Here is a 12,740-nt window from a genome sequence, read left to right on the forward strand (position 1 = left end):
ACACTGCACAACATGCATCCAGTCACAACACCTCATGACAGTCCTTTCTCTCTCTAATTCCCTCGCTGTCTCTACTTCACCGAGGGTTGGAACAGAAATTATTTTCCAATGGTTTTCTTATGCCCAGAAATGAAAAAAAAGTGTTCCATTCAACTATTCAGACTGGCAAAATACATTTCTGACACTGTTAGAACCACCAAAAATCTGAATCTGTTTTATTTTTCTTCTTTCATTTTATTCATTTAGGAGCTATTTAGAGCTACTTACAGTTAGTGCAATTATCTTCAGTTAGCTTGGCGGGCCAACCTCACTATTTAGCAGTAGTAAGTAGCATACATGTTACTCAGTCAAGTTGCTAGTCGTCTGGAATTGAACCAACACTGGCACAGTCTACGTGTACCACAACCCGAGTGTACGTGTAACTTTTAATTTCCTTGGCTGAAAATGGCTGAGAGTTAGCTAGTTAATGCCATTGATCAGAGTTAACATCAGCTAGCTAGCTAACGTTAGCAAGCTGGGCTCATGTAGGCAGATCAGCAACAGAATTAATAAAAACATTGTAACAATCTGTAGTTTATAAATCCATTGTGAAACGTTACAGTCCCAGTATTTTCAAAGGTTATGCATATATCACTTATGTTCTCCCTCTTAGTGGAATTAGTTGAATTACAGCAACAGTGTATTCAAACCAACCCTCACTTCACAAAACGTGTTCTATCTTTTTTAGATCCTTTTTTTCCCCAGGCTTTATGTTTTATTGGATAAGAATGGGGTGAAAGATTGAGGTGTTTTTCTCAAAGAGCAGTAGGTTGGACCTGAACCCACACTGCAGCAGTACATGGGCACTGGAGGCAGCTGTACATGGGCACTGGAGGCATCAGTACATGGGCACTGGAGGCAGCAGTACATGGGCACTGGAGGCAGCCGCACATGGGCACTGGAAGCAGCAGTACATGGGCATTGGAGGCAGCTGTACATGGGCACTGGAGGCATCAGTACATGGGCACTAGACGCATCAGTACATGGGCACTGGAGGCAGGAGTACATGGGCACTGGAGGCAGCAGCTTAAACCGCTGGACCACCCTTGGCCTCCTATCCTTAGTTTCTGAATCACGAGTATTGTCAGCAGGCTACAGTTGGGACAGTACGTTTGAGAAGGAGAGGCAGTCTGCCTACCCATGGACACACACACACACACACAAACACAATGGCAATTATATTCACTTAGTAGCCTTGACACTGGATAGAGATGTTTCAGAGTGACAGTAGGAGTGCTTCCCATAGACAGAACATTGAATACAGTTCTTGGAATGTAGAAGAATGTTGCTAACCCATTCATATGCTTTTATGATAACAGTTCTGTTCTTGACATCTCCTTTGGAACCGGGAATTAAAATGTTAGAAATGTTCTTTTTTGATTCCTTGGATAGGTTCCAAACAGCTGTCTTTCTTACTCTCTTGGTTAAGAGTATCCCATAAGGTTTCCCATTGATGTAACATTTGGCCCCTGGTCTTAAAGATGCCCTCTCCCATCCCCAGTCACCAAATTTTGGCAGGCCTCTTTGCATCTGTGCCCTGGAAAGCAACATTTTTGAATAACAGTATATTGTGCCAGTTTCTTTTCATTTTGCGCATGTACTTCAGACCTACAGTACAAATATGCATACGTGTATAACAAATACAATTAATCTCAGTGAATATTCAGGAATGATGCAACTCCTTGGCTGTACTGTTTTTTTGTGCACTTACTGTAAATTGTCTGGATAAGAGTGTCTGCTGAATAATTCAGTGTAAATATAAAATATTGTAATATATTGATAAATTAAAGACTTTTTGCGACTAGTTGTAATTCCGCGGTCAAATCCAAACAGGTCCCTGTAGATTGCATGCTATAACAATAATATCTCCATGGCATTAAAACTACTTGCTTTCAAACTTGTAATTTCTTGGTTATCTAATGTATGAGATTGATTCTAATGATAGATTATGCAGATTTAAACAATCACACATCCTACAAAATGGATCGGTGTGTTCAAAACATAGTTTGCAAAAGTCACAGAATGCATCTTTAAGTTATGTGCAGCTCAGTTGTTATAATGTTGTCTTATAATGCTGATTGGTCCTTATGAAGCTCTGTGGTGGCTTGTCCTCCACATAGGCTCATATTTTGAAATATCTCTGCTTAGAGACCCTTAATACCACCAAAGGATCAGCATGGATTGGGATAATCCACATGATATTGCTAAATGTGCATGAAATGAGGATGTGTTATAGTGAGAGGACTCCAACAGTGGCGGTTCTGGTGAAATTACCCCCATTTTCTATTAAATGATGTTATAGGTTCCTAAATCTTTTTTGTGTGTCTCCGGTAATGTGGAAAAATAAAACATTCCCTCTCTTTAAGCAAATGTCTGAGAGAAGTAAAACGAGGTAGTCTGGGAACGAGTTCAAAATTATTATTTTCTGTTTGGGAGCTACGTTGTTCTCTGAAATCTGTTGACACTGGCGTTGGTGTTAATATACTCACGCAGATTTTCTGCTCTTCACAATCTCCTGGAAATTAATGATCAAAGCTAAAAAGCATCTTGCCTGTCAATACTACATATGAATGTTTGTTTTTTTTTCTCAATAAGTCAAAGATATTAATTACAACGGAGTGTCCATTCTTTAGTACAGTCTCACCACTGTTCTGAATTTACAGAACACATGATTGGGTCTGTATTGAATTGTCCCCCCCCCCCCCCCCCACCCCCCATAAAAATAGATTCACTTGTGTCGGGGGGGGGGGGGGGGGGGCAAAAGCCAGGCACTGCACCAGTCACAGTAAGCCTCTGACACATGCTAACGTCAAATTAGCATACTTAATGGTTACATAAAGTGCTTCGGCTGTGACATTTACATCATTCCAATAATGACCATATCCTTGTACGGGAGATCCTATAGCGATAGCTGACTTCTCCTTTCTAGTACATAGAAACTTTGGTCAATAGTAGTTCAAAGTATAACTAATTGTTTGCCAACTAGGGCTCACTTTATGTGGAGAGATACTTGGTCTGGTCAATGTTTGCTGGGAATAGATTCCAGTTGTTTGGGAGCGTTCTTTGTTAAATCAATTGGGAGCGGCTGGCGAATAGGAATTGGGCAACGCTGCGGCAGAAGAGCCATGGATTAGGAGATTAATGGAAGAATGGCATTTGAAGCCAAGCAGGCAAGAAGACATGGCAGAAGACCCCAGTGTGCCTCTGCTTTTCATTCAGCTTTGAGGAGTCGTTGCGTTTGTGTGTGTGTGTGTGTGTGTGTGTGTGTGTGAATATGTGTGTGTTCGTGTCTGCCTGTTTGGTGTGTTTGCGTCTGTCTGTGTGATGTGTGTGTGTATCTGTCTGTGTGTTGTGTGTGCGTGTTGTCTTTGTGTGTGTGTTCCTGTGTGTGAGACAGTAGTAGGGAACAACACATTCCCACACACTAATATTGTGTTATGGACTCAGGATTCTCACAGAGCATATTAATACTATTAATAACAAATGGTTATTTGCAATATGCATGGAGCGGTACTGCTCTATTTTACTGACTCTGAAATTGATTTTGTGTTATTGTCACAATATGATACAGACTGCTATGATGACAGACTTATGATAGCCTCCATGTGTTATTTTATGTAACATGTATTTCCATTTCAATGCGTACATTTATTAAAAGCCTTGTTTTAGATAGATACTGAATATAATAGCTTGTGTCTGATCATATGATATCATTTCATGTGATGTTGTTGACGGTGTTTTTTGAAATGAAGTTAAGGGCGACAGGCGTTGGTGGAGTGGCACTTCAATGTCACATGCAATTATATATTTGAATGTAAAAAGTGTAAGGATTCATGCGCCCTGGAAAGAGGCCATTCATCTGTCCGTGTGTTGTGACAGAGCTTTGAGGATGCATGGCGCACAACACCTGATGAATGAGGAGTGAGAGGGCGGTCTTCTCGCTGTCCATCCCACTGCAGACAGCGTTTTTAAACGGGGTTCAGGGCGACAAGTGTGGGTGGAGGGGCACTTCAGTGTCACATGCAATTATTTATTTGAATGAAAAAAAGTGAAGGATTTATGCCTGATGAATGAAGAATGAGAGGGCAGTCTTCTCTCTGTCCATCCCACTGTGTGTACGCATGCATGCACATATGTGTGGAGAGGAAAAAAGAGGTAGAACGACGGATAGTGTCAAACGCTAGAGTGTTGGCCTACCGAGAGCAGACTGCAGTCTTTTGACAGTCCTGGCCGTTTCAGCACCATGGAAGAAAAACCTGCTCCGTCTTCAATTCAATACAGTATCACTGAAACACACCTTTATAACTGAAAACCGTACCATATCAATTATTACCACCACGGGATTATTGCATATTAGCCCAGACAGGCAGGAAATGTGTGTCTTCAAATGATAGGTATGAGTTGAGTTAATCCTTACCTGATGCAAGAGCGGTTCATACAAAAAAAAAAATATATATATATATATGTTTTGCCGCCAGCCAAAACAGAAATCGTTTTTTTAAGCTTGCTGGGGTCCATACCATAGTGGGACTGATAAAGCTGCCAATCATCAGCTGTACTGATAAAACTCACATTAGATGCAGTGCAGCTTGATAACGTTATGCGGTCGTGTGTAGTTAGGTGTAACTGGTGTGAAATGGCTAGCCAGTTGGGTGCGCTGGTAGCATTTCAATCAGTGATGTCTCTCGCTCTCTGTCTAGAGGTTCTCTGGTTCACGGAGGGAAGCAAAACTGTTACATTTGTACCGTAACCCGGATCCCTCAGTTGGGATCTGCCTGGGATTACAGATTTAAAGGTGTCAGAAGTTAGGTTAATGTAACCGGTGTGAACCAGCCAGGCAGTGAGCACTGGTAGTGTTTCAATCTGTGACATCACTCACTCTGAGACCTGGAAGAAGTTGTTTCCCCTGCTTTGCAATGCTTCGGTGGAATAACGGTAACACTGCTTTGTGGGTGAATTTCCCTGATTTGTGCCCAAGTTGGGGCAAGGGGAAACGGGAGGCTAAGCTGTTAAACAGGGCTGTTAAGAAACGGGCATTACTGTAAATCCTCACAAACAATAATTTTCTTCCAGGACTTTACCGTAATGGAGTATTACAGAAGAAGTGTGTGACGCATGCTTAACTACTCCCTGGTACTGTTTTCTCAGACATAAGAACAGATTGTTGCCGGGAAGCAGAGATGCTCTCATCCTGATTTTTTTGAGTCGCTTAGCAACAGGTTTGCAGGTTGGGTGATGCCCAAATCGGCAGCAAGGGGACAGGGCCAGGAGTTCAGCCATGTGTGTGATCATAGCAGGGTGTTGGAGATGTTGTGTTGTGTTGCTTTTACACCGACGCACCAATTCTTTTGACCAGTCAGATCATCACTGAACAGGACAGGTACTGATATGAAGAGATCTGTTTTGATTGGTTGTACTGTACAGCATTTTGTTGTACTGTACTTGTACTTGTTCAATGACAGTAAAGTTAAAATCTAATCTAATCTAAAAACATCAACAAGTGAAAGAAATGCCAGAGCAGTTTTTCCTTTCTAAACTTCTTTGTAAAACACTGGGTGTGGCGGGGTGTGGGTGTGAAAACGTTGGAAAACGTTTCCTTGCGTATCACATCAAGCATTGACTAATATGAAAAGGCCTTGTGTTTGCGTGTGCGTAAGTGTGTGTAAGTGTGTGTGTGTGTGGCTCTGCCTGGGGCAGAAGCAGTGTCAGCTCAGTTCTGGGTGCTGACAAAATAAGGGCTTCCCAACTTCTTTTAGCATCAGTTTGGCATTTGCAATAATATCATTTTTTTTTCTTAATTGCTATTTACTTGCTACCTAATTATATTATATATACAGCTCTGGAAAAAATTAATTAAGAGATCTCTGCAAAATTATCAGTTTCTCTTGTTTTACTATTCATAGGTACTGTATGTGTTTGAGTAAAATTAACTTTTTTTTATTTTATAAACTACTGACAACATTACTCTCAAATTCCAAATAAAAGTATTGTCATTTAGAGTATTTATTTGTAGAAAACAACAACTGGTCAAAATAACAAAAAAAGGATGCATTGTTTTCAGACCTCAAATAATGCAAAGAAAACATTCCTATTCATTTTTCAACAACAAAATACTAATGTTTAACTCAGAAATCAATATTTGGTGGAATAACCCTGATTTTATATCACAGCTTTCATGTGTCTTGGCATGCTTTCCACCAGTCTGTCACATTGCTGTTGGATAACTTTATGCCACTCCTGGCAAAATTATTTTGTTTGATGGCTTGTGACGATCCATCTTTCTCTTGATCAAATTCCAGAGGTTTTCAATGGGGTTCAGGTCTGGAGATTGGGCTGGCCATGGCATGGTCCTCCATCCACACCTTGATTGACCTGGCTGTGTGGCATGGAGTATTGTCCTGCTGGTCACTTGATGTCATCCTACGGTTGTTGAGTGACATTTGAATGAGTTGACGGTCATCTCGGTCAGTGGACAGTCGTTTTTGCCCTCTGCCAGTCTGTAGCTTTGTTGTCCCCAATGCCTGTTGTTTGACCTGTTGTTTTTGTTCATCTTCGAAATTTTCAGTATGGAAGCAACCTGACGCTCACTGTATCCCTCGGCCAGTAAAGCCAGAATTGAACCCTTCTCCTCCTCACTCAAAGCTTTTCTTTTTAACTCTTTTGTCATGCTGATTAGTTATTTTTTATTTAAACTACCTTTGAGGTACTACTTGCACTGTTTTTGCCATCCAGCTGATCCTATTGCAAGAGTATAGTGATGACCACAGAGCTGTATATATATATATATATATATATATATATATATATATATATATATATATATATATATATATATACAGATCAGCCATAACATTATGACCACCTGCCTAATATTGTGTATGTCCCCCTTTTGATGCCTGACCCGTCAAGGCATGGACTCCATTAGACGTCTGAAGGTGTGCTGTGGTATCTGGCACCAGGACTTTAGCAGCAGATCCTTTAAGTCCTGTAAGTTGCAAAGTGGGGCCTCCAAGGATGGAACCTCCAGCACATCCCACAGATGCTCGATTGGATTGAGATCAGGGGAATTTGGAGGCCAAGTCAACACCTTGAACCAGTTGCGTTCCTCAAACCATTCCTGAACAATTTTTGCTTTGTGGCAGGGCACTTTATCCTGTAGAAAGAGGCCAGTGCAACAATGCTCAGGTAGGTGGTACATGTCAAAGTAACATCCACATGAATGGCAGGACCCAAGATTTCCCAGCAGGACATTGCCCAAAGCATCACACTGCCTCTGCCGGCTTGCCTCCTTCCCATAGTGCATCCTGGTGCCACGTAAGCGACGCACACCCACCCGGCCATCGTAGGTGCTTTCAGCAGTGACAGAGGTCAGCTTGGGCACCCTAACTGGTCTGCGGCTACGCAGTCCCATGCACAACAAACTGCGATGCACTGTGTTCTGACACCTTTCTATCAGTACCAGCATGAACTTTTTCAGCAATTTGAACTACAATAGTATTGGATCGGGCCACACGGGCAGCCTTCGCTCCCCAAGTGTATCATTGAGCCTTGGCCGCCCATGACCCTGTGGCCGGTTCACCGCCGTACTGACCACTGCAGACCAGGAACACCCCACAAGGCCTGCAGTTTGGAGATGCTCTGACCCAGTCATCTAGCCATCACAATTTGTCCCTCATATCGGTACGTTTGCCCATTTTTCCTGCTTCTAACATATCAACTTTGAGGACAGCATGTTCACTTGCTGCCTAATATATCCCACCCACTGACAGGTGCCATGATAATGAGATTATCAGTGTTATTCACTTCACCTGTCAGTGGTCATAATGTTATTGCTGACCTGTGTGTGTGTGTGTGTGTGTGTGTGTGTGTGTGTGTGTATATATATATATATATATGTATAATATGTTAAATATTATTTGCAAGGTTGAAGATACTGTCGGTAGCTATTAAACTCCAATTAATCCAACACAAAATTACTGCATGAAATCAAAATGTATTGAATTAACATTTTCTGACAGTGAACAACACAAACCAAAAACTCATTAATGTTGTTTCTTTTTTCTTCTCGAGTCTCTGGCTGTGTTACGCAAAGGGGCTTCAGCCCCTGTATTAATCGGGTATGTTGTGATTCCACTCGGTTCTGGAAGTTCCCAGGTGTAATACATGACTTGTGGTGCATGCCTGTTGTGTGAATTTACCTGTCAAATAATGGTTTCAAAGTGTGTATGTTGTATTTACTTACAGTATGGCTAATAGCAGACATAGTAAGGCCCTACTGTACAGAATGTTTATTTTCCAGATTTCTGGTTTTCCCATTCACACATTTTCAATAGATATACAACCAAACTTGATACTCAATGCCAATACCAAATCTTGAACCACTTCAGGATACCACTTTTGAGTTCTGAAAAGAAATCTGAGGAATGTAGATTTTTGGGTGTTATTGTCTTTTAGCATCTACCAAGAGGCTGTTCTGTTTCGTATTCTTTTTGTAGCGCACATATGTTGGGTTTTGCTAAACAAATACCTACTGGATTAATTAAAATTGGTAGTACATCTAGCATAGGCTACTTATAGGTATAATTCAATCAAGAATGTTTCTGGCTTAGCCTTTGTATTAGCCTTCATGTATCATCAAACTATTTTCATTACCACAGGCTAATTGCTCTCGACTACAAAGAGTGTTAGATGCATGCAACACAATGTTCCACGGAATAGGGGTTTTACTTATGTATTCTCTTCTTGTTTTATGAACTTTGTCCGATGGTGCCCCTATAGCCTGTTTTTCCTGAGGTTCAGTAGAAGTGTTTGTTAGATTCTACATCCTGTTTGTATAAGGGGATGGCATAGCTAGCATTCAGACATCGGCTGGGGTTGTCAAAGTAGCTTTTAGCTGTAACTGACTGGTGACAATAACATTGAACGTTGAAATCCATACTAGTAATTTACTACATCTAGCAGAATAGACAGGAGAATCATATCCAAAATGTGTTCTAATTTTACTGAGGCCAATGAGGAGATTCAGGATCTTTCCCCCACTGCATCATTTTCCTGCAGGTTTCCATGGCATTTTCACTGTTTTGATCACATTCCATTCCCCTGTTCATGGCATCCTAGGAACAGAGATTGTTATGTTCCTAGACGCATCTATTCAAAGGTTTCCATGGACAACCAAGTTGATTTCCCTGTGATGCTATGCAGGTGATGTCATAATGGTGCTTGTGTGAATAAGGGACAGAGAGCAAGTCACATTCAACGCCTTCTTTCCAAATGTAAAGTAACCACTTCATTATTATACAAATTGGTTTATATAGAGAAACACGTAGAGACCATTACATAAATTACCAAGCAATACAAAACATTAAAAAAATGATGTTCATTTATGTATGTAGTGTATGTATCAGTGTTGGTCTATACGTGTCTGTACCAGTGTGTCTATGTGAGTGTGTGTGAAGGTCTGTCAGGACCATTTGTATGTTAGTGGGAGGAGTTAAAAGTGCCCCCTGTAATCCAGGGTGAATTATGTTTCAGCCTCCTAATGTTTAAGGTGACCCAAACTGTCATAAAGCCCAATTTATTTAACCTTATTGTGTGCTGTGTATGGATGGACAATGTTAAACCTTCAGCAGAAACACATTCATTATCAAAGGATCACTAGTCATTCACTCCCACTAGTTTAATCCCATAGGTTTAAAGCACACACAGAGTTTCACCTGTGAGACAATGATCCCGGGTCAGATTTCAGTGTCTACAGCCAGTGGGTTCTACATCACTGGGTTGTTTTTCAGCTGACAATAGTCAGCTGTCTCCCCCTCTCTACACCCTCTCAAAGCAACTGCCTGTCAGATTTGCTGACTGTGACCTGGAGGTACAGCGCTGTCAATTTGCTCAATGGCCTGCCATGATGGATGTCCACATCCCATGGAATTTATCTCCAGGCACTCTGCAAACGCCATCCATTTTTTATTGTTACATCCTGGTTGGCGGATTCGGCACTGTTTGGCTTGAGAGGATTTCAAATAACACTTGATAGGCACTATCAGCTTCACACACCGTAGCTGCCTGTTGATGTCCTCAGTATGGCCTGTGAGAAGGTTTAGACGTGGTCTACTGTATTTTAGGAGCTGTGTAAGAGAGTGAAGCACAGATAGGTGGAGGGAATTGACGGATAAAGAAATCGAGGGAAAAGGAAAGCGAAATAGTTTTTCTGTATCTGGGTAGAAGGGACCACCGTGGGATTGTGGAGGATAGGCGAGGGGAGGGGCCTGCACCGGAGTGTCTGAACAGAACACAAGCTCTGCCTGAAGGGATCTACCCAGCATCCACTTCACCAGCACCGCTGCTGCTGTTTACCTCTGTGCCTGAGAACACAAGCACACGCGTGCACACACACACAATGTGTACGTATGATCAGTAATTAAATTGGGATTTCGGGGGTAACAGGGCCTTACATTTGGGGTCTGGGGCAGGGACATTTCTTTATTACATGCTATCACATGAGACATTAGCTGAATCGTTTCTAATAAACATTAGGCCTACCTAAATGACAGGCCACTCCGGCTGAGTTCACACATAATGACAAAAGAGTTGATCCGATTGGTCAAGAGACCAAATACTGAAATACAATTGGGCTGCTTTTGTAAATCAGTCTTTTGAAAAATAAACTGGATCAATAAAAAGGAAGGCTTTTCGAAACCATTAGCCTATGCTCTTGGGCCAATGCCAAAGAGAACATAGCTAGTTCAAAGAGTTTTGTTTGCCTGTAGTTTTAATATGATTATATTTATTTTGTGACTGTCTTTTGCAGCTTGCATTCATATTTCCGCACGTTACTGTTGATTTTTGTTGCATGTACCATCTTTTGCGCTTGTGATTTCTTTAAGGAGATGTTTATCCACAGCTTCATGTGCTACTTTGTTGAGTAGAACAAAATAATCCTTTTTCTTCCAAGAATGCTTAATAATATAGGTTCATCAGCTGATCGTTGGTTTCTTTTTATCGGATATTGTTCTACATGGAATTCTTATTACCAAAGTTGCAGGGGCTCAGTCCCACCTGGTTCCCGTTTGGACCGTAGGTGCAGAGCCACAGCCTGTGTACAATTTAACACCTGAGTATGATTCTGTTTCCTCATGCACACCACCAACATTCTTAAAATGGAGACACACAGAACAATGTCTCTGACACATAGTTTGAAAGCGTAGCCATAGAATTGTGGAATGATTTGGGGTTGTCACTCATGGTCTCATGTTTTTATATGACATTTGGACACGTTCGCTCATTAGTTGTGCTTTGGGAAGCGGTCCTACAGAAGGTCAGTGTAGATAAAGCATGAATACTGGATTAATTACCCAGAATACTGCACAGCCAGATGGGGCGCAATAGCCAATGTAAAATTACTTCAAACACATCAAAAGTTATATAACTGTACTGATCCTCATCATTGCGGTCATCATTAGTATCATCCCAATCTTAATAATCTTCTTTTTCAAATAAGTTGTTCTTACTGTTACACTTTTAACTCTGAGCACAAACATAATGGCGAAGGTGCACAGCAATGAGTATTAGCCCTTTGTTTCACGATCTTGGGACTTTCTCGTTGGGAGGACAATTAAAAGTACAACTGATCATTTGCACTGTCTATCAGCTTCTCATCTCAGGACCAACGGTGGTCCCTCCATGAACCGGAAGTTTGATTGATTGTGTATTAACATACACAGAGGGGACATGACTGAGAAGTTTTCTGAATTTCATTGAGATTATTTTTCAGACAGCTACTTTGGAGATAATTAATATGACTGACATTTATAGTTCTTTGTGGCTAGCAATGCCAAGGTCATGGGTTCAATTCCCACTGGGATGAAAGGTTTGCATTCACTGCACATCAACCAAAAGTATCTGCTCAGTGGCACACTGCATGTACATGAATAACTTGTGACTAGGTTTTTGATTGTGGCTTAGCGTGAATATACTTCTAAGTACTGCCTATTATGAAGATGGTTGAGGTAGATTTGTACGCCAGCACACAATTCTCACCTTGCTGGTGTTACTGTAAGATATAGATTTAATCCTTACCATAGCACACTTCATCAGGTGACTATCCAGCATTGTAAACCAACAGAAGCACACAGGTTGATGTTTTGGTATAACAGTGTTATCAGACCTTTGGGTAGGAAAAGTAAGGTCACAGGACAGTGTCATTGTAGTAGTACTAACTAGACCTGCCCGTTTCACACAAGCCATTGTTTAGCATTACATTTTCCGACCCAAAAAATATTAATTCACAGCAGGAGGCAGAAAAATGTAAAAAGGTACAACTTTTTTACAAAAGCATAGAGAAAGAGCTTTTGACCCCATTACATTCAAGCCAGTTGTCCCAAAAGCCTGTCTGGTTCTAATCACACTTTACCACATTGCTCTCTTAGCCAGGAAGTCTAGACTGGAAGTCTTACACACCCTGCTCTGCGGCCTTCTACCTTGTTTGAGTTCACATGTGCCCAGGCCTTCACGAGACAAGGCAACCGCATTCAATTACTAACTGACCAAACCTGGACCATGCTGTGGCCGCCAGCTCCGCCCTCTGAGGAACCCCTGTGCTAATCCACAAGCAGGATTTGAATCAATAAATCCTTAAGAACAGAGTGCACGTTTTTTCTTTAGTCCCCTTATCCGATCAGATCTTGAACTGTCCTGATGCAGTG

At 41.4% G+C, this 12,740-nt stretch overlaps 1 protein-coding gene across 3 annotated transcripts in view; it reads left to right on the top strand.

Annotated features, from left to right (window-relative positions):
• Positions 1 to 12,740, top strand: part of LOC105031631 (ankyrin repeat and fibronectin type-III domain-containing protein 1) — a 204,176-nt gene that overhangs the window by 27,617 nt on the left and 163,819 nt on the right. The gene's annotated exons all lie outside the window — the stretch shown is intronic.

The sequence above is a fragment of the Esox lucius genome, chromosome 5 (genome assembly GCF_011004845.1).
Source record: "Esox lucius isolate fEsoLuc1 chromosome 5, fEsoLuc1.pri, whole genome shotgun sequence".
Classification (NCBI taxonomy): Eukaryota; Metazoa; Chordata; class Actinopteri; order Esociformes; family Esocidae; genus Esox; species Esox lucius.